Source organism: Leopardus geoffroyi, chromosome A2 (genome assembly GCF_018350155.1).
Source record: "Leopardus geoffroyi isolate Oge1 chromosome A2, O.geoffroyi_Oge1_pat1.0, whole genome shotgun sequence".
In the NCBI taxonomy this organism is placed as follows: Eukaryota; Metazoa; Chordata; class Mammalia; order Carnivora; family Felidae; genus Leopardus; species Leopardus geoffroyi.
Genome location: NC_059331.1, coordinates 166488063 through 166506582, shown reverse-complemented (window position 1 = coordinate 166506582; position 18520 = coordinate 166488063). Strand labels below are relative to the sequence as shown.

At 49.8% G+C, this 18520-nt stretch overlaps 1 long non-coding RNA gene across 4 annotated transcripts in view; it reads right to left on the bottom strand.

Annotated features, from left to right (window-relative positions):
* LOC123607157 overlaps positions 1-13844 on the bottom strand; it is a 29680-nt gene extending 15836 nt beyond the window's left edge. For 2 of the 4 annotated variants that reach the window (XR_006716670.1, XR_006716672.1), the window contains exons 1-2: positions 12949-13697; positions 2245-2452 (exon numbers count right to left, since the gene is read on the bottom strand). This is a non-coding gene — a long non-coding RNA (uncharacterized LOC123607157). Of the gene's footprint in view, positions 1-2244; positions 2453-12948; positions 13698-13718 lie in introns of those variants that run through there. The other 2 variants (XR_006716673.1, XR_006716674.1) reach the window with 2 other exon arrangements.
* Positions 13845-18520: the final 4676 nt, after the last annotated feature.

Genomic DNA, 18520 nt, shown 5'->3' with positions numbered 1-18520 from the left:
GTGAGATGCTGGCAAAGACGGGATGTTTCAGAGGTCCTGGGTGTGGGTTCCCTTGGACATTTTATAACCTCTTTAACGGAGACTCACGGATCCACTTTGAGAACGGCAGTGAAAAATGGCACCTTGGCTTTGGGCGGCCACCGTGCCGTCAGGAGACAGCGGGTGTACCCCCTGGAGCGGGTTACATCTGGAGCGTGACTTTCTAGGAATTTGGACCTAAACTCCCCGTGATCAGCCGCACTGCCCACCCACCCACGATGAACACGACCGTCTGCCTTGTGCTGCCGTGTACCCTGCCCGGCCTCCGTCCCCAGAGGGGCAACGTGGCAGGTTTCTGAGCGACCGACCAGCTTCCTAACAGGTGCGCCCGGAGATACGGGGTGCAGTTTACGGTGATACGGATGTACCGCTCAGATTTTAGTTTAGAACCCTGTGTACACTTCCTCCTACACACTTTCCTGAGCAACATTTTGTATTTCTTTTCAGAGGGGATTTCATCGCAGCCCCCGACACCAGGAGCCGCAGTCGTGAGCGGAGCGCGTAGCACTTGCTCCGAACTTTTCTTCACGATCCCAGTTGTCCTGATTCTTTTTCAGCCATGATTTCTCACTCGTAAGCTTTGTTTTGCAAGTGCATGCAAATGACTTGGTTTTCGTTTCAATTTATGCCTATTTTCAGATTTTCCCTGATACAGAAATGATGTATGTTCATCACCATCGTCAACCTCTGGGATCGTTAGATAACAGAACGATGAGGACTCCAGTTTTGGATTACGTGTGATACTTTGATAAAATAAAGGAAATTTCCGACTTTTAACGTTCGTGGGCCCTGTTCCTAGGCTCCCAGGGAAGCTATACTTGAACATTTACCAAGGTCAAAAGGATTCAGCAAAACCTCCAAGCGTGGGCTCTATTTCTTTGCCGTGCACACACAGTACATCTGCTTTGTTAAATAATAATAATGATAATAATAACAATAATAACCAAAAAGGAACGTTTCAGACATAAAGAAAAAAAACCTCCATGCTTTCCCTAAGATTAAAGTCATACAGTCTCACGCACACTAAAAACATAAGATAAAGCCTGTCGCTTTCCGGAATGCTTTTCCTCTGGATTCTCTCTGTAACTCCGTGTAAATTCTGTGTAAATAAACATATAATCCTGCAGCCCATGTTCCTTCCCCGGAGCAACCTTGTGAAGACTGTGCATCCTGGGTGGCGGCCCCAACTTGGGCACGAATAAGATGCTTTTTCTTTCTCTTTATTTTTGGAGGGGAGGGGCAGGCAGAGGGAGAGAGAGAATCCCAAGCAGGCTCCACACTGTCAGGGCAGAGCCCGACGTGGGGCTTGAACCCATGAACTGTGAGATCGTGACCTGAGCTGAAATCAAGAATTGGATGCTCAACCTGCTGAGCCACCCAGGAGCCCCTCTCTTTAATATTTTAAGGCAGGTGTGTTCTGTCTCAACCTTTCTTGGGGGAGTCGGCAGTGTGTCAGAGCAACCCCCCTGAACACAGCTGGGGGTCGTCTGGAACTCGGCGCCCCGTCCCAGCACGAGCCCTGTGTGCCCTCCGACTTCTCACGGGTGTACCGGTGACTCCTGCTATCCGACCCCCTCAATTTGAACCGACAGCCCTTGTACTCGAGCTGTCGAGGGCTGCCTGTGACGTTCTCCGGGCGGGAATAACCTACAGGGGTTGGTTGTTTTCGTTGAGCATTATCATCATCGATGCTGTTAACGGAAGGCTGGAGTAAACTTTCTGGCTACAAACACGAGACACTGAATCACTCAGCGTGGAAGAGAAGGGACACTTGCTCCTTCGGGCCAAATGGTGCCTTCAGGTGACCGAGAGCCTCGCGGAAGCGTCTGTGGCTATTCGTGACACACGGCGGTCCCGGAGGAACTTCCCACCTCATGAGGTAACTAATGCTTGGCTCGTCTGGGGACGCACACACAGGATTGATCATCCGGTGCTCAATGGTCTCAGACCTCACAGGGAGAAACCGAGGCGCGGAAGAGAGTGTATCCCAGCTCCCGGGAAGGGATCTGAGCAGCACGGACTGGCCCACCACACTTAACATCTTTAGATCTCCTTCGAGCCTTACTCGAAAAATAAAACCACGACAAGAGGAATGGGGAACCATGCTTCGAGAGCTGAAAGCTCCCGGAAAACCACCCACCACCCACGGGAGCTCCGGCAGGCTCTGTGCACAACACATAGGGAACCTCTATTCGCAATGCTTACTTAACTGGGAAAATCGAAGTCTCGGATGGCCCAAATGGGGTTCTTTCCACACGTCTGAATTCGTTTTCTCGTGCACACAGAGAAAGCAACCGGAAACTAGGAAGCCGTTTGGTTCAATCAGTGCTCACGGAGGTCCTCTGGGCTACATTTGGCTTGTGTTTGCTGTTGCGGCTTTTGGCATCTTTGGGCAAAATTGGCTGTGTTCTGACTGGAAAATGGAAAAAAAAAAACAAAACTGATGGACCCATAAATGATAATGCCATCTTGCAGTTAGATTTGTTTTGATAAAAGGGGGATAGTCGGAAATCGGGTCTTTAATGTCTTCTCCACAAATATGAGTGAAACAAAGGCTATGTATTGTTTGCATCTTGTCTATATGTCCATGTGTAATAACGGAGATTTCTTCTCCACTTCCAGATGGTGTTGCTAAAATTAATTTGTAAGGGAGCTCTATTTAATTGGTTTAGGGGCCATCGCTTCTAAAACTCAGAAAGATAAAAACTAACCCAAATGTTTTCCAAGTTTACGTGATCTGGGATGAAATTCCCTACATTCAGGCTTTTGGGGTTACTCCGTAATAAAGACGCCTCATGTCAACCGATGGTCCAGAGAGACAAGGATGGGCACAAATCCAAGACCCCCAATGCCCTTCTCAAAAGTCAGAAAGATGAGGAAGAGGAGGAGGAAAACAGGCGCTGGAAATCCTAAATCCACTTCCCCAAACAGAAGCACCAGAACTGACGCCCCGTCCACTGCCTCCAGTCCTGCCTCCTCCAGACGGCTGAGAACAACCAGGGAGAAAGCCCGTCTTGCAGGAGGGAGAGACAGGAGATGGAAATGGAGAGATGTTAGTCCCAACCTTGAATCTGCCTCTGGCCCGGCCGGCAGCACCCCACCCACCTCTACGGTCCCCCTTCCTGTTCCCGCACAACCACCACTGGGGCACTCGCACAGCCGGCCCCCACACCACCCTCAGCACCTCTGGCACCACTGGCCCCTCCTACCCTCACCTCCGAGGACCGGAAGCTGTCAGGCCACCTCCTGATGAGGTTCAAACCGGAGCATGTCCCAAATCAGCATGAAGGGGCCCAAGGGCTCCCCTGGACTCAAACCGCTCATTTCAGCTTTGCCCCCAGGAGCCCCGGCTAAAGTTGACGGCAGGGAGCAAATTGACTAATGTCGTGATGGACACATGTGCAACACATTCGGTTCTAATGCTAGTTCCAAGTCATTGATTTAATGAAAATAGACATGTTTTTGGAACTATCAACGTCAAGTATAATACACATAATCAGCTTTTACTCTACCTGAATGTATCAGATTCACGTTGAAACTCCTGTAATCTGTCAGCAAAAATGACTTAAAATGATGGCTGATTTGGTCTCAAGGTTTCATGGGTAATTGTTAAGAGCTAGTCAGTTGTTTTTTTTTTTTTTTTTTAGTTTTTTTAATGTTTAGTTTTGAGAGAGAGAGAAACCGAGCATGAGCAGGGGAGGGGCAGAGAGAGAGACACACACAGAATCCCAAGTAGGCTCCAGACTCTGAGCTGTCAGCACAGAGCCTGATGCGGGGCTCGAACTCATAGATGGCGAGATCATGACCTGAGCCGAAGTCGGACACCTAACCAACTGAGCCACCCACGTGCCCCAGAGCTAGTCAGTTTTATAGAAAATGTTTGTGAACTTTTAAAAAGCTTCCAAGATCTTTAAACCATAAACCACTGGAGTCTTGCTAGACTGAATGACACATTGGGTTGAATTCACTGGATATCTAACTTTTTTCCAAATAAGATAAAATACTGAAACCTTAATTACTAAACATTAGGTTTATCTGCTTTTGCCTTCTTATTACAGAGAATCTAAAGATACTTGGGTCTCCTGGTAAACATGTTTTGTGCTTTATTGAAAGTTGCACTGTGGAAAAACACACGTGTCTAGAAGTCATAAAATATATTCATAAATTTCCCACTCTAAAGAATTCTGGTGTAATAGTTCACAATTGGTAACTAAGTTTTCACTGGACACTATGGTAGCCGAGAGTTAAAATTCTGCTAAATGTAAAAAAAAAAAATATGCTAAATGTAAAAAGAAAAATTCTGCTAAATGTAATTATACTGCTGGAAATGATAAAGAAGCCAACTCTATGCGTGGCCAAAGTAGGAAATATGTAAGAAAGGCATAAAGAATGAGAATAAGTTTTTGTTGAGAGAAAAAAAAAAAGTAATTTTATCCTGAAACGAGACTGGTGATTTAGAGAGGGAGAATTTACAACAAAGTCTAAATGAAAAAAAAAAAAAAGTTGTAGAAAGTTTGTGAAGGGGAATCTTTGGAAAGAATTTTATGTGTGGTCAGGATGGCAAAGATCAGAATAGATGAATTTTAAAGGTACACTTGTATAGGATGTGAGGGGGAAGGTGGCCCCCCACCCCAGCCTAGATACACAGACACCTGCGGGAACCAGGGCAGCACCAACACTCTCCACCTGGCTGGCTAACAGGGTGCCCTGCCCCCACACACTTCTTCGGACCCACCCCTCCATCCCTGCCTCAGTGGGAGTTTTCCTGGGTTGCTGCAGATCTCTTCCTAAGTACCAGCCACTTTGCTGGCACCGTGAGTGCTCCACATCCTCCTGTGGACCTGCCCCCTCCAATACCCCTTGGGCCAGAACCTGTCCAAAGTGGTACCACAAGCCTGGCAGTGTGCGAGCAGCCCCAACAGGGGCCGGCACTACTGCAAAGTGACTCCCACTGCAGGGAGAGGGAAAGATAACCACACACACACCAGTCAGACTATGGCCTCAGCAGTGGACTGGGGGCGGAGAGCTGTTCTGACTATAGCCAACCCCCACCCCCCCAGCACCAAGGAAACCTCAGGGGACAACACAGGGAAAGCACCCTGTGGTTTGGTGCTGCCGCATGACGCAAATGCCTGGTCTGACTCAGCTCAAGCCTAAAGTGGCCCCAGACTCGCCCACTAACAGCACAGGGACCAAACTCTTCCCACAACAGGCAAAGAGAGCCACTACAGATGGCTGGACTAAGGGAAAAAGAGCCTCAGCCACAAGAGCAGAGCACATGCAACATACACAGGAGACACCCCTGAAGCACCGGGTTCTGGTGAACAGGGCGCATGGCACTGCGGGGCGCTACAGGGCTTCTTCAGAAGGCCATTACTTTCAAGAGCAAGAGACACAGCTGACTGTCCTAACACACAGAAACAGACACGGAGAGTTAGATAAAATGAGACAGAGGAATATGTCCCAAATGAAAGAAAGGGACAAAAATCACAGCAAGAGACCTAAGCAAAATGGAGGTAAGTAATACGGCTGATAGAGAATTTAAAGTAATGGTCATAAAGATACTTGAGAAAAGACTGGAGGACATCAGTGAGATGCTCAGCAAAGAGAGAAAAAATACAAAAAACTAATCTAATTAGAGATGAAGAATACAATAAGTGAACTTAAAAATACACTAGAGGGAATAAATAGTAGACTAGAGGAAGCAGAAGAATAGATCAGCAACCTGTAGGATAGAGTAACGGAAAGCAATCAAGCTGAACAGGAGAGAGAAAAAAAATAACAAAAGATGAAAATAGACTAAGGGAACTTGGAGACACCATCAAATATGATAACATTTGCATTATAGGGATCCCAAAAGGAGAAGAGCAAGAAGGGGGCAGAACATTTATTTAAAGCAATAATAGCTGAAAACTTCCTGAATCTGGGGAAGGAAACAAAAATCCAGATCTAGGAGGCACAGAGAGCCCAAAAAAAAAAAAAAAAAAAAAAATCAATCCAAGGAGGTCCACACCAAGAAACATAGTAATTAAAATGGCAAAAGAAGTGATACAGAGAATTTTAAAAACAGAATGAGACCAAAAAAAAGGTTACCTACAAGGGAAACCCCATAAGGCTATCAGTTGAGTTTTCAGCAGGAACTTTGCAGGCCAGAAGGGAGTGGCATGATGTATTCAAAGTGCTGAAAGAAAAAACAAAAAACCAAAAAACTTCCAGCCAAGAATACTGTATCCAGCAAAGTTATCATTCAGAATAGAAAGAGAAGGAGTTTCCCACACAAACAAAAGTTAAAGGAATTCATCAACACTAAGACAGCCTTAAAAGAAATGTTAAAGAAGACTCTTTTGAGTGAAAATGAGAGACCATAAGCAGGAGTAAGAAAAGTAGGAAACACAAAAGCAGCAAAATTAAGTATATCTACAAAAGTTACTCAAGGACTCACAAAATAAAAGAAGGTAAAGTATGACATCATATACTTAAAATGTGTGTATGTGGTGGGGGTGAGGAGTAGACATTTAGTGCTTCTAGAATGGGTCTAAACTGAAGCATCCATCAAATTAATATGGAATTCTATATGCATAAGATATTATATACAAACCGAATGGTAACCACAAATGAAAAACCAGTAATAGATATGCAAAAAAATAAAGAGAAAGGAATATAAGAATGTCACTAAAGAAAGTCAACACATCATGAAAGAAGAGACCAAGGAAGGAACAAAAATTACTAAAACAACAAAATGGTAATACGTACATATCTGTCAATAATTACTCTGAATATAAATGGACTAAACCCTCCAATCAAAAGACACAGGGTGACAGAATGGATTAAAAGCAAGATCCATCTTTATGGTACCCACAAGAGACTCATTTGAGACCTAAAGACATATGCATATTGAAAAAGTATTTATTATGAAAATAGAAGTGAAAAGAAACCTGGGGTGGCAAAAGATTGGACAAAGCAGACTTCAAAGCAAGACCGCAATAAGAGACAAAGAAGGACACTACATAATCATAAAGAGAACAACCCAACAAGATACAACAATTGTATATATTTATGCACCTAACATGGAAACACCCAAATACATAAGGCAGCTAATAACAAACATAAAGGAAATAATCCATAGTAACACAATAATAGGGAAGTTTAACATCCCACTTAGATAAATGGAACAACCATCCAAAAAGAAAATCAACAAGGAAAGAGTGCCTTAAAATGACACACTAGACCAGATGGACTTAAGAGATATATTCTGAACATTCCATCCTAAAACAGCAGAATACACATTATTTTCGAGTGCACATGGAACATTCTCCAGAATAGACTATGTATTAGGTCACAAAACAACTGTCAACAAATTTAAAAAGGCCAAAGTCATACCATGAATCTTTTCTGACCACAACACTATGAAAGTAGAAATCAAGCGCAAGAAAAAAATCTGGAAAGACCCTAAATACATGGAGGTTAAATAGCATCTACTAAACAATAAATGGTTCAACCAAGAAATAAAAGATGAAATCAAAAAATATATGCAGACAAATGAAAATTTAAACACAATGGTCCAAAAATCTTTGGCATGCAGCAAAAGCTGTTCTAAGAGGGAAATTTATAGCAGTACAGGCCTACCTCAGAAAGAAAAAAAAAATCTCAAAAAACCAACTTAGCCATATGCCTAAAGGAGCTATGGAAAAAAAGAACAAACAAAACCCTAAATCAGTAGAAGGAAGGAAATAATAAATATTAGAGCAGAAATAATCAAAATAGAAACTAAAAAAAAAAAAAAAAACAAGACAAAAACAAAATACAAAAACAATAGAACTGGTCCATGAAACCAAGAGCTGGTCCTTTGATAAAGCACAAAATTTGATGAATTTTCAGCCAGATTCATCAAAAACAGAGGGGGCGGGAAGGGACAGGGAGGCAAGGGGCTCAAATGAACAAAATCAAAAGTGACAGAGGAGAAATAACCACCAACACCACAGAAATACAAAGGAGTGTAAGAGATTATGAAAAGTTATGTGCCAACAAATTGTACAACTTAGCAGAAATGGATAAATTCTTAGAAACTTACAGCCTCCTCCAAAAACTGAACAAAGAAGAAATAGAAAATTTGAACAGGCTGATTAACAGCAATAAAACTGAATTTGTAATAAAAAAAAACTCCCACCAAACAAAAGCCCAGGATGAGATGGCTTCACAGGCAAATTCTATGTAAGTTTTAAAGAAGAGTTAATATCTATTCTTTTCAAACTATTCCAAAAAATAAAAGAGGAAGGAAAGCTTCCAAATTCATTCTATGAGGCCAGCATTACCCTGATACCAAACCAGATAAAGACACCACAAAAAAAGAGAACTACAGGCCAATCATCTCTGATGAATACAGATACAAAAATCATCAACAAAATATTAGCAAACCAAATCCAACAATACATTAAAAAAAATCATTCACCACGATCAAGTGGGATTTAGTCCTAGGATACAAGAGTGGTTCAATGTTCACAAATCAATCAACATGGTACATCACATCAATAAGAGAAACGATAAAAGCCATGTGATCATTTCAACAGATGCAGAAAAATCATCTGACAAAATACAACATCCATTCCAGATAAAAACCCTCAACGAAGTAGGTTTACAGGGAACATACCTCAACATAGTGAAGGCCATGTATGAAAAACTCACAGCCAATATCATAATCAATGGGGAAAAACCAAGAGCCTCTCCTCTAAGGTCAGGAACAAGACAAGGATGTCCACTCTCACCACTTGTATTCAACACAGTACTGCAAGTCCTAGCCACCGCTATCAGACAAGAAAAAGAAATAAAAGGCATCTAAATTGGTAAGGAAGAAGCAAAATTTTCGCCATTTTCAGATGACATGATACCGTACGTAGAAAACACAAAAGACGCCACCAAAAACCTACCATAACTGATAAATTAATTCAGCGAAGTCACAGGATACAAAATCAATGCACAGAAATCCATTGCATTTCTACACACTAATAATGAAGCTGCAGAAGAGAAATTAAGAAAACAATCCCATTTACAATAGCACCCAAAATAATAAAATACCCAGGAATTCACTTAACCAAGGAGGTGAAAGACCTGTTCTCTGAAATCCACAAAACACCGATGAAAGAAATCGAAGATGGCACAAAGAAATGGAAAGATATTCCATGTTCATGGACTGGGAGGTGCGGGAAACTCACGGCCACAATGGCTCATGTAGAGGCCCTCTTAGTGTCTGTTGCTCTATGGACCACACACAGGATCACCAGAGACATCTGAACTACAAACCAGAAAAATCCATCAGATTGCTGCTGCCTGCCCCCACTCCACCTGAGGATGCTTGAATCCTGTCATACAGATATCTCACTGGCAGCATCCAGGACTCAGACACTGGGTTTATAATTTGCTCCAACCATTACCTGTGTTTTCCTTTTGTTTCCATAGAAATGCCTCTCATTAATTAACCTTATTGCCTGCTGAACAAGGCAGAGTGTATACAACACCACTTGTGACACCTAGATGAACTCCTGGGAAGTAAGGACCCAGATAATCAGGCAGCAAGTCACATGGGTACAAGAGGCCCCTGCCCCCCACCTCCTTTTTTAAGGTGGCAGAGACTGGGTTACTGATCCATTCCCTTGGATACCCACTGGGATCAGATCAACTTTCGAGACTCCCACCCCTGACTACACCGTTAGGATTGCTTGGAATACACTTGGGAATGAAATTAACGTCACGTAGTGCCAAACTATGTAGAAAAATATAACTACCTCTGATGCCCCCTCAATTAGCACAAGAGACCAAAAGTTACAAGTAGGTCAAATCCTTCTGTTTCAAAGCCCCGACCACACCCTAAATCGGCTGAAGCAGTAACAGAAGACAGAGCTCTGCTCACGCTCCATCGAAATGCAACGAAGGACTCACGATGGGAAATTCTAACCGGAAAAGTCTCCACATGTCTGACACCGTGTTGCTTCTGTTTCCCTTGCTGCAGTGACCTACAGGTTAGAACTTTCTGCTTAGCCCTGCGTGTAGGCATGTTTCAGCTAAGGTTTACCAAAACTGCTCTTTACCCAACACCTACATCACCCAAGGAGACAAGGAAGTAGCCAAAGCACCATCACCCCCAATTCTTCAAGACTGAGGAAAAGTCGTAACTCAGGGAGGAACTGAATCCATGCCCCATAGGGTTAATGAGGTAGAAATTACCAGAAAACTGAAAGCCTGCTTTTCAGAGAAGTGCTTCTCCCTAACTGGCTATAACTGGCTATTATGTCTCCCAGTCCCCACCAACAAACCCACTGGCTGTCCCTGCAGCAGCCTGGACTCATCGGGTTCCTGCCTGGTAACAAGCAAGGCCCCGCTTTCCTTATGTGAGATAAGGAGAGACCCCATCCAGGTCATCCCAGCCCTCAGAGTGCGCCCACAGCCCCCTCTCCTGGTCCTGAGATAACCTCCTGACGGGGGACTGAATTTCGGGAAGTCTCTGTCCCAGAGTCACCATGGAACGTATGTTACGTGTATGTTTCCTCAGTGGGAACAGGCTCTAGCTTCCCTCTTGAATGATCAAGAATTTTCCCACCTTTTCATCAAGACTCTTTGGATTTTTCTCCTGCCTAAGTCGATTCCAACATCACATTGGTTCCTTCAAGTTGTACTTACTAGAATTCTTTTTCTGTCCACGAGTCATTGTTTTAAATATCTTACCAAACGCAAAAACAGTCTAAGCCAAGCACGCATACTGTTTGCTCACCGGTTGGACTTTATAGAGAACATGTTATCACTTTTAAGCTTCCCACCGGTTCTGTTACAGTAAGTCCCCAACAAGGAACTGGGGTGAAAAAATACATTATGTTCATACCTAGCAACAGGGACTTGATGGGCCCTGGACAGACAAGCCAGGCACCCTGGCACCGAGGGACCGGAAAACATAAGGTTGATCGTCAGTGCTTTCTGAGGAAAGATTACTGATCAAAAAGAGGAAATGATAAAGGAAAATTTCAACTTTTGATGTTTGTGGGTCCTGCTCCTGGGCTCCCAGGGAAGCTAGACTTGAACATTTACCAAGGTCAGAACGACTCCGCAAAACCTCCGAGCGTGGGCTCTATTTCTGTCCCGTGCACACACTGTACATCTGCTTTGTTAAAAAATAAATAAATAACCAAAAGGAGCATTGCAGATATAAAAAGAAAATCTCCCTGGTTCCCGTAAGATTAAATTCATACAGCCTTGCACACACTAAAAACATAAAATAGATTAAGAAATAAAAACATAAAACAAAGTCTGTAACTGTTTGGAATGTCCTCTGTCATGACGATTTGTAACTCTTCATGAAAAGGAAAAAACGCAAACGTATGACCCTGTACCACAAGACCCCTCCCCAGAGGACTCTCTTCTTTGTGAAGACAGGTACCCTGGGCAGCTGTCCTAACTTGGGCTCGAGGAAGACTCTTTTCCTTTCTCTTTAAAATGAAACAAATTTTCTTTTAAATGTATTATTTTTTGAGAGAGAGAGAGAGCGTGCGCTCAAGCGAGTGAGAGAGAGTAGGGGAGGGGCAGAGAGAAAGGGAGACACAGAATCCGAAGCAGGCTCCAGGCTCCGGGCTGTCAGCACAGAGCCCCACACGGGGCTTGAACCCACAGACTGCAAGATCATGACCTGAGCTGAAGTCGGACGCTTAACTAAGCCAGCCCCTCTCTTTAAAATTTTTTTAATTTTTTGTTTAATATAGCGAATTGTCAGATTGGCTTCCATACAACACCCAGTGCTCATCCCAACAAGTGCCTCCTCAGTGCCCGTCACCCATTTTCCCCTCTCCCCCACCCCCACCCACCCTCACTTTGTTCTCTGTATTTAAGGGTCTCTTGTGGTTTGCCTCCCTCCCTCTCTGTTCCTAACTATTTTTCCCCTCCCCCTCCCCCATGGTCTTCTGTTAAGTTTCTCAAGATCCACGTAGGAGTGAAAACACATAATATCTGTCCTTCTCTGCCTTTGTTCATTTTGCATTGACAACTCCTCTTCCTTAGAATGACGATTTTGGGGGGGCACCTGGGTGGCTTAGCTGGTGAAGGTCTGACTTCGTCTCAGGTCATGATCTCAGCAGTTCGTGGGTTTGAGCCCCGCGTCTCGGGGCCTGGAGCCTGCTTCGGATTCTGTGTCTCCCTCTCTCTCTGTCCCTCCCCCGCACGTGCGAGATCTCTCTCCCAAAAATAAATAAACGTTAAAAAAAAAAAAAAAAAGAGTGACGACTTTTTGTACGGAATTTAAAGAAGGAATGACAGCAAATTAATTATGCTTGTATCTTTGCACACACAGACACACACACACACAACACAGAGGCACACATTTCCCCAGAAAAACGTTTGAACTTTTGAAAAGTCTCTACTTGTATTAATAAGAAACAAAGCTATTTTCCGGGGTTTGGATAGAACCGTAGCAGAACTTAGGAGCTGGGTACGAGACTCCATAATTCATAGCTAAACTCCAAATACCTCCTATGGATGCAAAATCGCTCATTTTAACCGCTCATCGGGGCAGCGCCGGAAACCAAAGCGGCTTCTTGGGAATAATACCTTAGCAGGCTGCACGGAGGAGACAGTACACGGCACCCACGCCCCAAACAATGACGTCACAGAGTCTCAGCACAGATGGACGCACTTACAGGTGCGAGTTAAATGCTCAATTAACAGCCCCAGTTAGACTCCCCGAAGCACCTGTGGGCACACTGCTAGTTCTGGAAAGCAGCGCCCAACTGCAGGGAAGGACAGATGCAAACTATCAGTGAACTTGGAACCAGCAGACCTGGGGTGAGGGCTGCAGGGGTCCTTCCGAATGCCCCAAGTTCAGGGCTTCGCAGAAAAGCCCTCATAGGGGGACAGTCTCCCTGAAGTCCACGTTACCTGATGTTTCCGAGATGGCTAATTGGTGGAGGTTGGGCGGTGGTCGGGTGTTCTGGGGATCGAGTCTCCAGCAAGGCTGGGATCCGCGTCTAGAAACCCCCCAAGGGTTCTCCGGGACCGTGGGCATTCGCCAGCCGGGTCTAGGAGTGAGTCAAGGCACACCTGAAAACAAGGGACACGCAGCCCGGGCAGGGAGAGCCAACGTGCCCTTATGCGATCGTGAGCGTTCTCCCGAGCGCCGGATTCTGTGTCTCCAAGCAGGCCTATGAGGGGACTCAACAGGTGACCGCGGGGCCGCAGGGTCTCAGCCCCTGTCCGCCGTCCCCGAGCAAGTCCTCGAGGAGTGAGGCATCTCCCCGCCCGGCCTGCTGCACCTGGCGGCCTGTCTGCCTCCCAGGCCTCGCCGGGCCCCCTGCCCTGGGGGGTGGGGGCCCGGGCACCGCCTCTGGCTGCTTCTGGCCCCGGCGTCAGCTTGGGCTCCGGACGCGAGGAGGCCGCTGGAAGGAGCCGGGCGGCACCGGTTCCCAGAGCTGCATTCAGGCCCTGGCCGCCCTGGCCGCGGCTCTCGGATGTGCGGACTCCTGTCCCTTCCGCGGCTGCCGCTGCCCCTGCTCGCGACAGCCCGCCCTTCTGAGCTGGGCCAGTGCCGCCTGCGCTGGAGGGGGGGTGGGGGGTGGGCGCGGGCTGTGTCACCTCCCGCCGGGGCTCCCGGGCTGCCACCGCGGCCGCCGCGCCGCCTGCCAGGCCCCGGCCCCCCGCGTGCCACTTACCCGAGCGTCGCCGTTGGGCGGGCGGCCCAGCGCCGTGCCTCTGCTGCCCTCTGCGGGCGGCGTCCACGCGCGACCTGAGCCGGCGGGGAGGAGCCCTGCCCGCCCCCCCCCCCCCCCCCCCCCCCCCCCGCCTGGTGCCGGCCTGGGGTGGGGGCTGCTGCGGGGGCGAGGGTAGACTGCGGGGCTGGCGGGGGTAAGGGGGTAGGGGAACTGGCCTGGGGGGGCGGGGAAGAGTGGACGTTGACTGGGGGGCGGGGCTGAGCGAGGGGGCGGGGCTGGACTGGAGGTCGCGGAAGTCGACTGGGGGCGAGGCTGGCGGGGGGTGGTGGGAAGGCTGGGCTGGGGGGCGGGGGACGGGGGTCGACTGGAGGAGCGGGATCGATTGGTGGGGGCGGGGATCGCCTGCAGGGTCCTTCAGCTGCGGGCCGAGCTGCGGGGGGGCGGGGCGCGGGGCGGGGCTGGCTGGGAGAGCCCTGCCTTCCGCTCCCGGGACCGTGGCCCTGGTCCCGCCCCTCGGTGTCCGCGGCCGTGCGCAGGTGGCACCTGCCGCGGGAGACGCTCCCCGAGGCCTGCGGGCTGGACGTGGCCCGGCCCTGCTCGCCTGGCGGGAAGCAGAGAGACCAGCACGATGAGGGGCTCGCACACGTTGGCCGAGCGCGCGTTTCACAGGACCGGAGCCCCTGGGGACCCTCAGGCGGCCGTCACGTTGCGCATTGACTGGAGCCCCAAAGTTCACGTGGCCTGTGCGTGGGCACCGAGCTGTTTCCTGTTCTTGCCAGTGCCTGGAAACCCGTTCCCCAAATATTTTTCGGGATGCAGTACAAATGCGAATTGTCAGGCCTTTTTCATACTGTTTTGGTTAAAGATAAAAAAAACAAAAACAAAAAAACAACCCAATTCTAGACATTCCGAACAATATTAGCTCCACTTTATTGACTGTCGGCCAAGCACGACTTTAGGATTTTCCATCCATAGCTCACATCATTGTCCCCTCTGAGCGCTTGTCTCTGTTCCACCAGGGAGAAAAGTTAGGCTCTGAGAGGTTAGGACACTTGGCCCAGGACACACAGCGGCAGCAGAGACCTAGAGAGTAGCCCGCTCAGGGGACTCCACGTTTGTGTTCTGCACACCAGCGCCACCTGTTGGTCCTCACGGCCTCTCCTCACTGCAGCTGTCCTTCCTGCGGGGCAGGGGACCGGCCCTCGCACCCGGCCTGGGGGCCCCCCCAAGCCCTCTAACCGCCCTCCCACCCCCGCGAAGCAGCTCCCGGGACGCCGGGCACAAGCATCGCTCCCGCTTACGGAGGACAGAACTGCATCCGTCCCGCTGTCCTGGCAGCTGGCGGACTGGCCCTGAGGGAGTGTGGGGGATGGGAAATCGGGTGGGTAAGCCACCAAACGCAGTGGTTTGCCATCACATTCCTGGCTACCTATCAGTGGCCACCTGGTGCCCGGCGTGGTGAGGCCCTGACGCAACGTGGCACAAAGCCGGCAGAACCCCCCCCCCCCCCCCCCCCCCCCCCCCCCCCCCCCCCCCCCCCCCCCCCCCCCCCCCCCGTCTTCCCCTTTCTCCGCGGGAACCATAGAAAACCGCAGGCAAAAGAAGTGCCATTACTCGCCGATGTCACAGAGAGCTGAGTGGGGACTCCCTACAGAGTCAGAGCTGGACGACACGACGCGGAGCAGGGCAGCGGCGGGGGGGCTGCGTTTCTCTGGCCGCGTCCGGCTGCCGCGGGCCCAGCCGGTGGCTTCACTCGGCTGGTTGCTCAGACCCAATTGTGTGCTGTCGCTCGCCCTGTCCTGCTTGTCATGAGGGTGCATTTTGCGACTTTCTAAAGTGGAAAGGCCTTCAGTCTCGTGTGTGAAGACCCGGGAGAAGTTGCCCTGGGGGTCGGAGGGAGAGCGGGGGGCCTCCTGCACTGGGCACTCTGCTAAGGCCTGTCGGAACCTGCGGAAGCATCTGGATTGTCCTGCTCCTGAGCGCACCTTCATGGACAGGAGGAGTTTTCATTTTAGCAGGGGGCCCGCCTGCCTCACGACCAGCCCCGGGGCACTCACGGGGCCAGCGAGGCGTCCAGACAGACGGCTTCCTCGTGTGTCAGGGGCTCAGATGACAAGCGTTTGGGATTGTATGGGCTGCCCCTGCTGTGTAACAAATAACCCACCATTTACCGACTAAAACCCAGAAGCATTTATCGTCTGGATTCTGAGGGTCGGGCATGCGGCTGCAGTTTGGCTGGACGCTCTGGTTCACGTTCACAGCCCAGCTCTCAGCCGGAATCAGCCCTCGCGGGGGAATCCGCTGGCCGGGGGGGGAGGGGGCTCCGTTCCTCCCCTCCTGCTCCTCCCCTCCTGCCACCCCTTAGGGCTGCCCGAGGGTCCTCACGTGTGGCACCGAGTTCCCCAGACTGTGATGAGATGGGGAGGGGGGAGGGGGTCACTGTCAGGCGGTGGACGAGTTCACGGAGCGCAGTGGCTGAATGTTTGAAGGAATGTTTGTGACGTCTGTGCTCAAGTGCGACAGCTGTGGTGCATTGTGACGTTGGTGGAGCCGGTGCTGTGCTGTGAGGCTTATTCCCCGCCGTCCGCTCCTCCCCGGGGGCCCCCCGGACGGCCCGCTGCCACCTCCTTCCGTCCTCCGCATCACGGGGAGGTCACCCCTGCCTCTTCCCAGCCGCCGCGCACCCCGTCTCTACCCACTCTGCCTGACACAGAAGAAAGAAAGACTCCCCCTGTCCCCAGACGGCCTGACATCAGGTGGCAAGATGCTGAGTCCATCTGTGGAAGATCCCCCCCCCCCCCCAAAGCCACTGAGGACACCACGGCCAGGATGGAGCGTGTGGTTTTGTGACCCGGCCAGAAGCTTCTCCCAGTGCAAGCATCCTCCGCCCGTCTAGGAGCCCCGCCCCCTCCCTTCCCACGGTGGCCCCAGATGTAAGGGTCCGCGGCCAGAGAAGCTCGCCGCTCCTCACGGAAGGTGTTGCAAGAAGGAATCCTGCCCGTCGCGGTCCAGCTCTGTTTTCAGGGATGTTAGGTTGACCCTCTGAAATTGGCGGCAACAGAAGTATTTACGGCACAGAAATCCGCAAACGCTACAGACGGACGCTTGTAACGGTTTTCTCCCGGAGACGCGTCATCGTCCAGCTCAACAGGCTGTCTTCTTCCTCTGGGCGCAGGACTAGCTCATTCAACAAATCATTATTCTGACTCGTAGACAATAGTAAGATGCCTGTAAAAAATGGTTATTTAGAAACTATACATTTCTTAACATAATCGGAGGCATAAAACTCCAACAATCTGCTTGAATTTGGGGACACTGGTGCATTTTTAGTGAATGAGTTTGCTATATATATTTGGTTTTAAGGTGCCCCCTCCCCATAAGCAATATGGGCAGCGAAATCTACTTGACCAGTGACAGTAGAGACCCTAAGCTCCCCTGGGGTCTCATGGATGGCAGTGATTTATATGTCACAGGCTCCGCCCACTGCCGTCTTAATTTGGGACATTCGCCTTCTGAGAACACCCTTCCAAGAGTGCCTGGGAGAGAGCCCAGCACAGACACCAGCACAGGGCTTCCGTGGGATCGGCAGGACAGATGCCCCGCCCCGCTTGTGTGCGTGGCCTGTCCAGACATACGGGGCAGCGTGTCCCCTCTGGAGCCCTTCACCACCCTGGGTCCGGCCACGTCGACCAGCAGAGCACGGGCTGCAGACCCTGGGCTGCCAGGGTGGCCCCGGATCCCCCGGAGGAGTTACCGGATGGATGCTCTGTGGGTTCCCGCTGAAGTGGGGAGAACGCCCACCTCCCAAGCTCCTCACCTGCCTCTCTCCCGGGAAATGGGCCCGTCAGCTCTGGCTTGAGCTCCTGTCACAGCGTTAGAGCCTTCCAGTCACTTTCTCTCCAGGCGCCTGGGCAGAAGGCCCCTCCTGTACTCTTTCCCCCCAAAACAAACCAATCGGCACCACCCAAACCCAAACCAAACCTATTATTCAAGTGCTTGGTGGTCACAATGGGTCACAGGTCACCTGTGCCCAGATAGGGCTAAACTCTGGCTTAGGACCCAGTGAGAGCCCCCTTTGGAGGGGAGCTCAGTGGTGGCAGGGTCCTCATTCTGGCCGCTAGCCATCTTCCTTCACCTGGGCCGGGGCCCGCACCTCTCTGTTCCTTTTCTTTCCTGGTCTGCGAAATGTAGCCAAGAACACAGCATCACAAGGCGTTGTAGATCGATGTGTGAATTGTGTCAGGATTGTACGTGGATCCACGTGACGTGCACAGAACCGTGCCTGGAACGAAGCAAGCTTTCGATAAATGTTCATCAAGATGGTTGCCGCGGCCCTTGCTCTGTGCAGAGTGAACGGCTGTGATGTCGTCTGCCTTTGCCCAACACGAGGGCTTTGTTGTCTGGAATAGCCAGCCCTTACAAAAACATTCTGCAGCACCCGTTAGAGGTTTGAGCTGTGCTCGCAGCGATGTGTGGGAGCCACGTCACGGACGGGTGTCTGCTTGGCTCTGAGGGAACAGAGAGGACGGTGAGGGGACAGGGTGCTCACCTGCGGCCTCTTAAGGTGGGATGGTGGGAGCCGCCTCTTGGCATTTGCACATGCGTTTCAGCGGCCAGAGGTTAGTCAAAGGAGGTCGGAAGTTGTGTTTCTTTCCTCTGGATGTCCACGGGCCCAGCTAAAACTTGGGGGCCCGTTTCTAAGGAAGAGGGAGACAAGAACGAGGGTGCCTGGTAGAAAGTGTCTGTGGGAATTCTGCCACCGGCCTGCTTCCCCCCACCTGGCAACGTCTCCTGATTGAGCA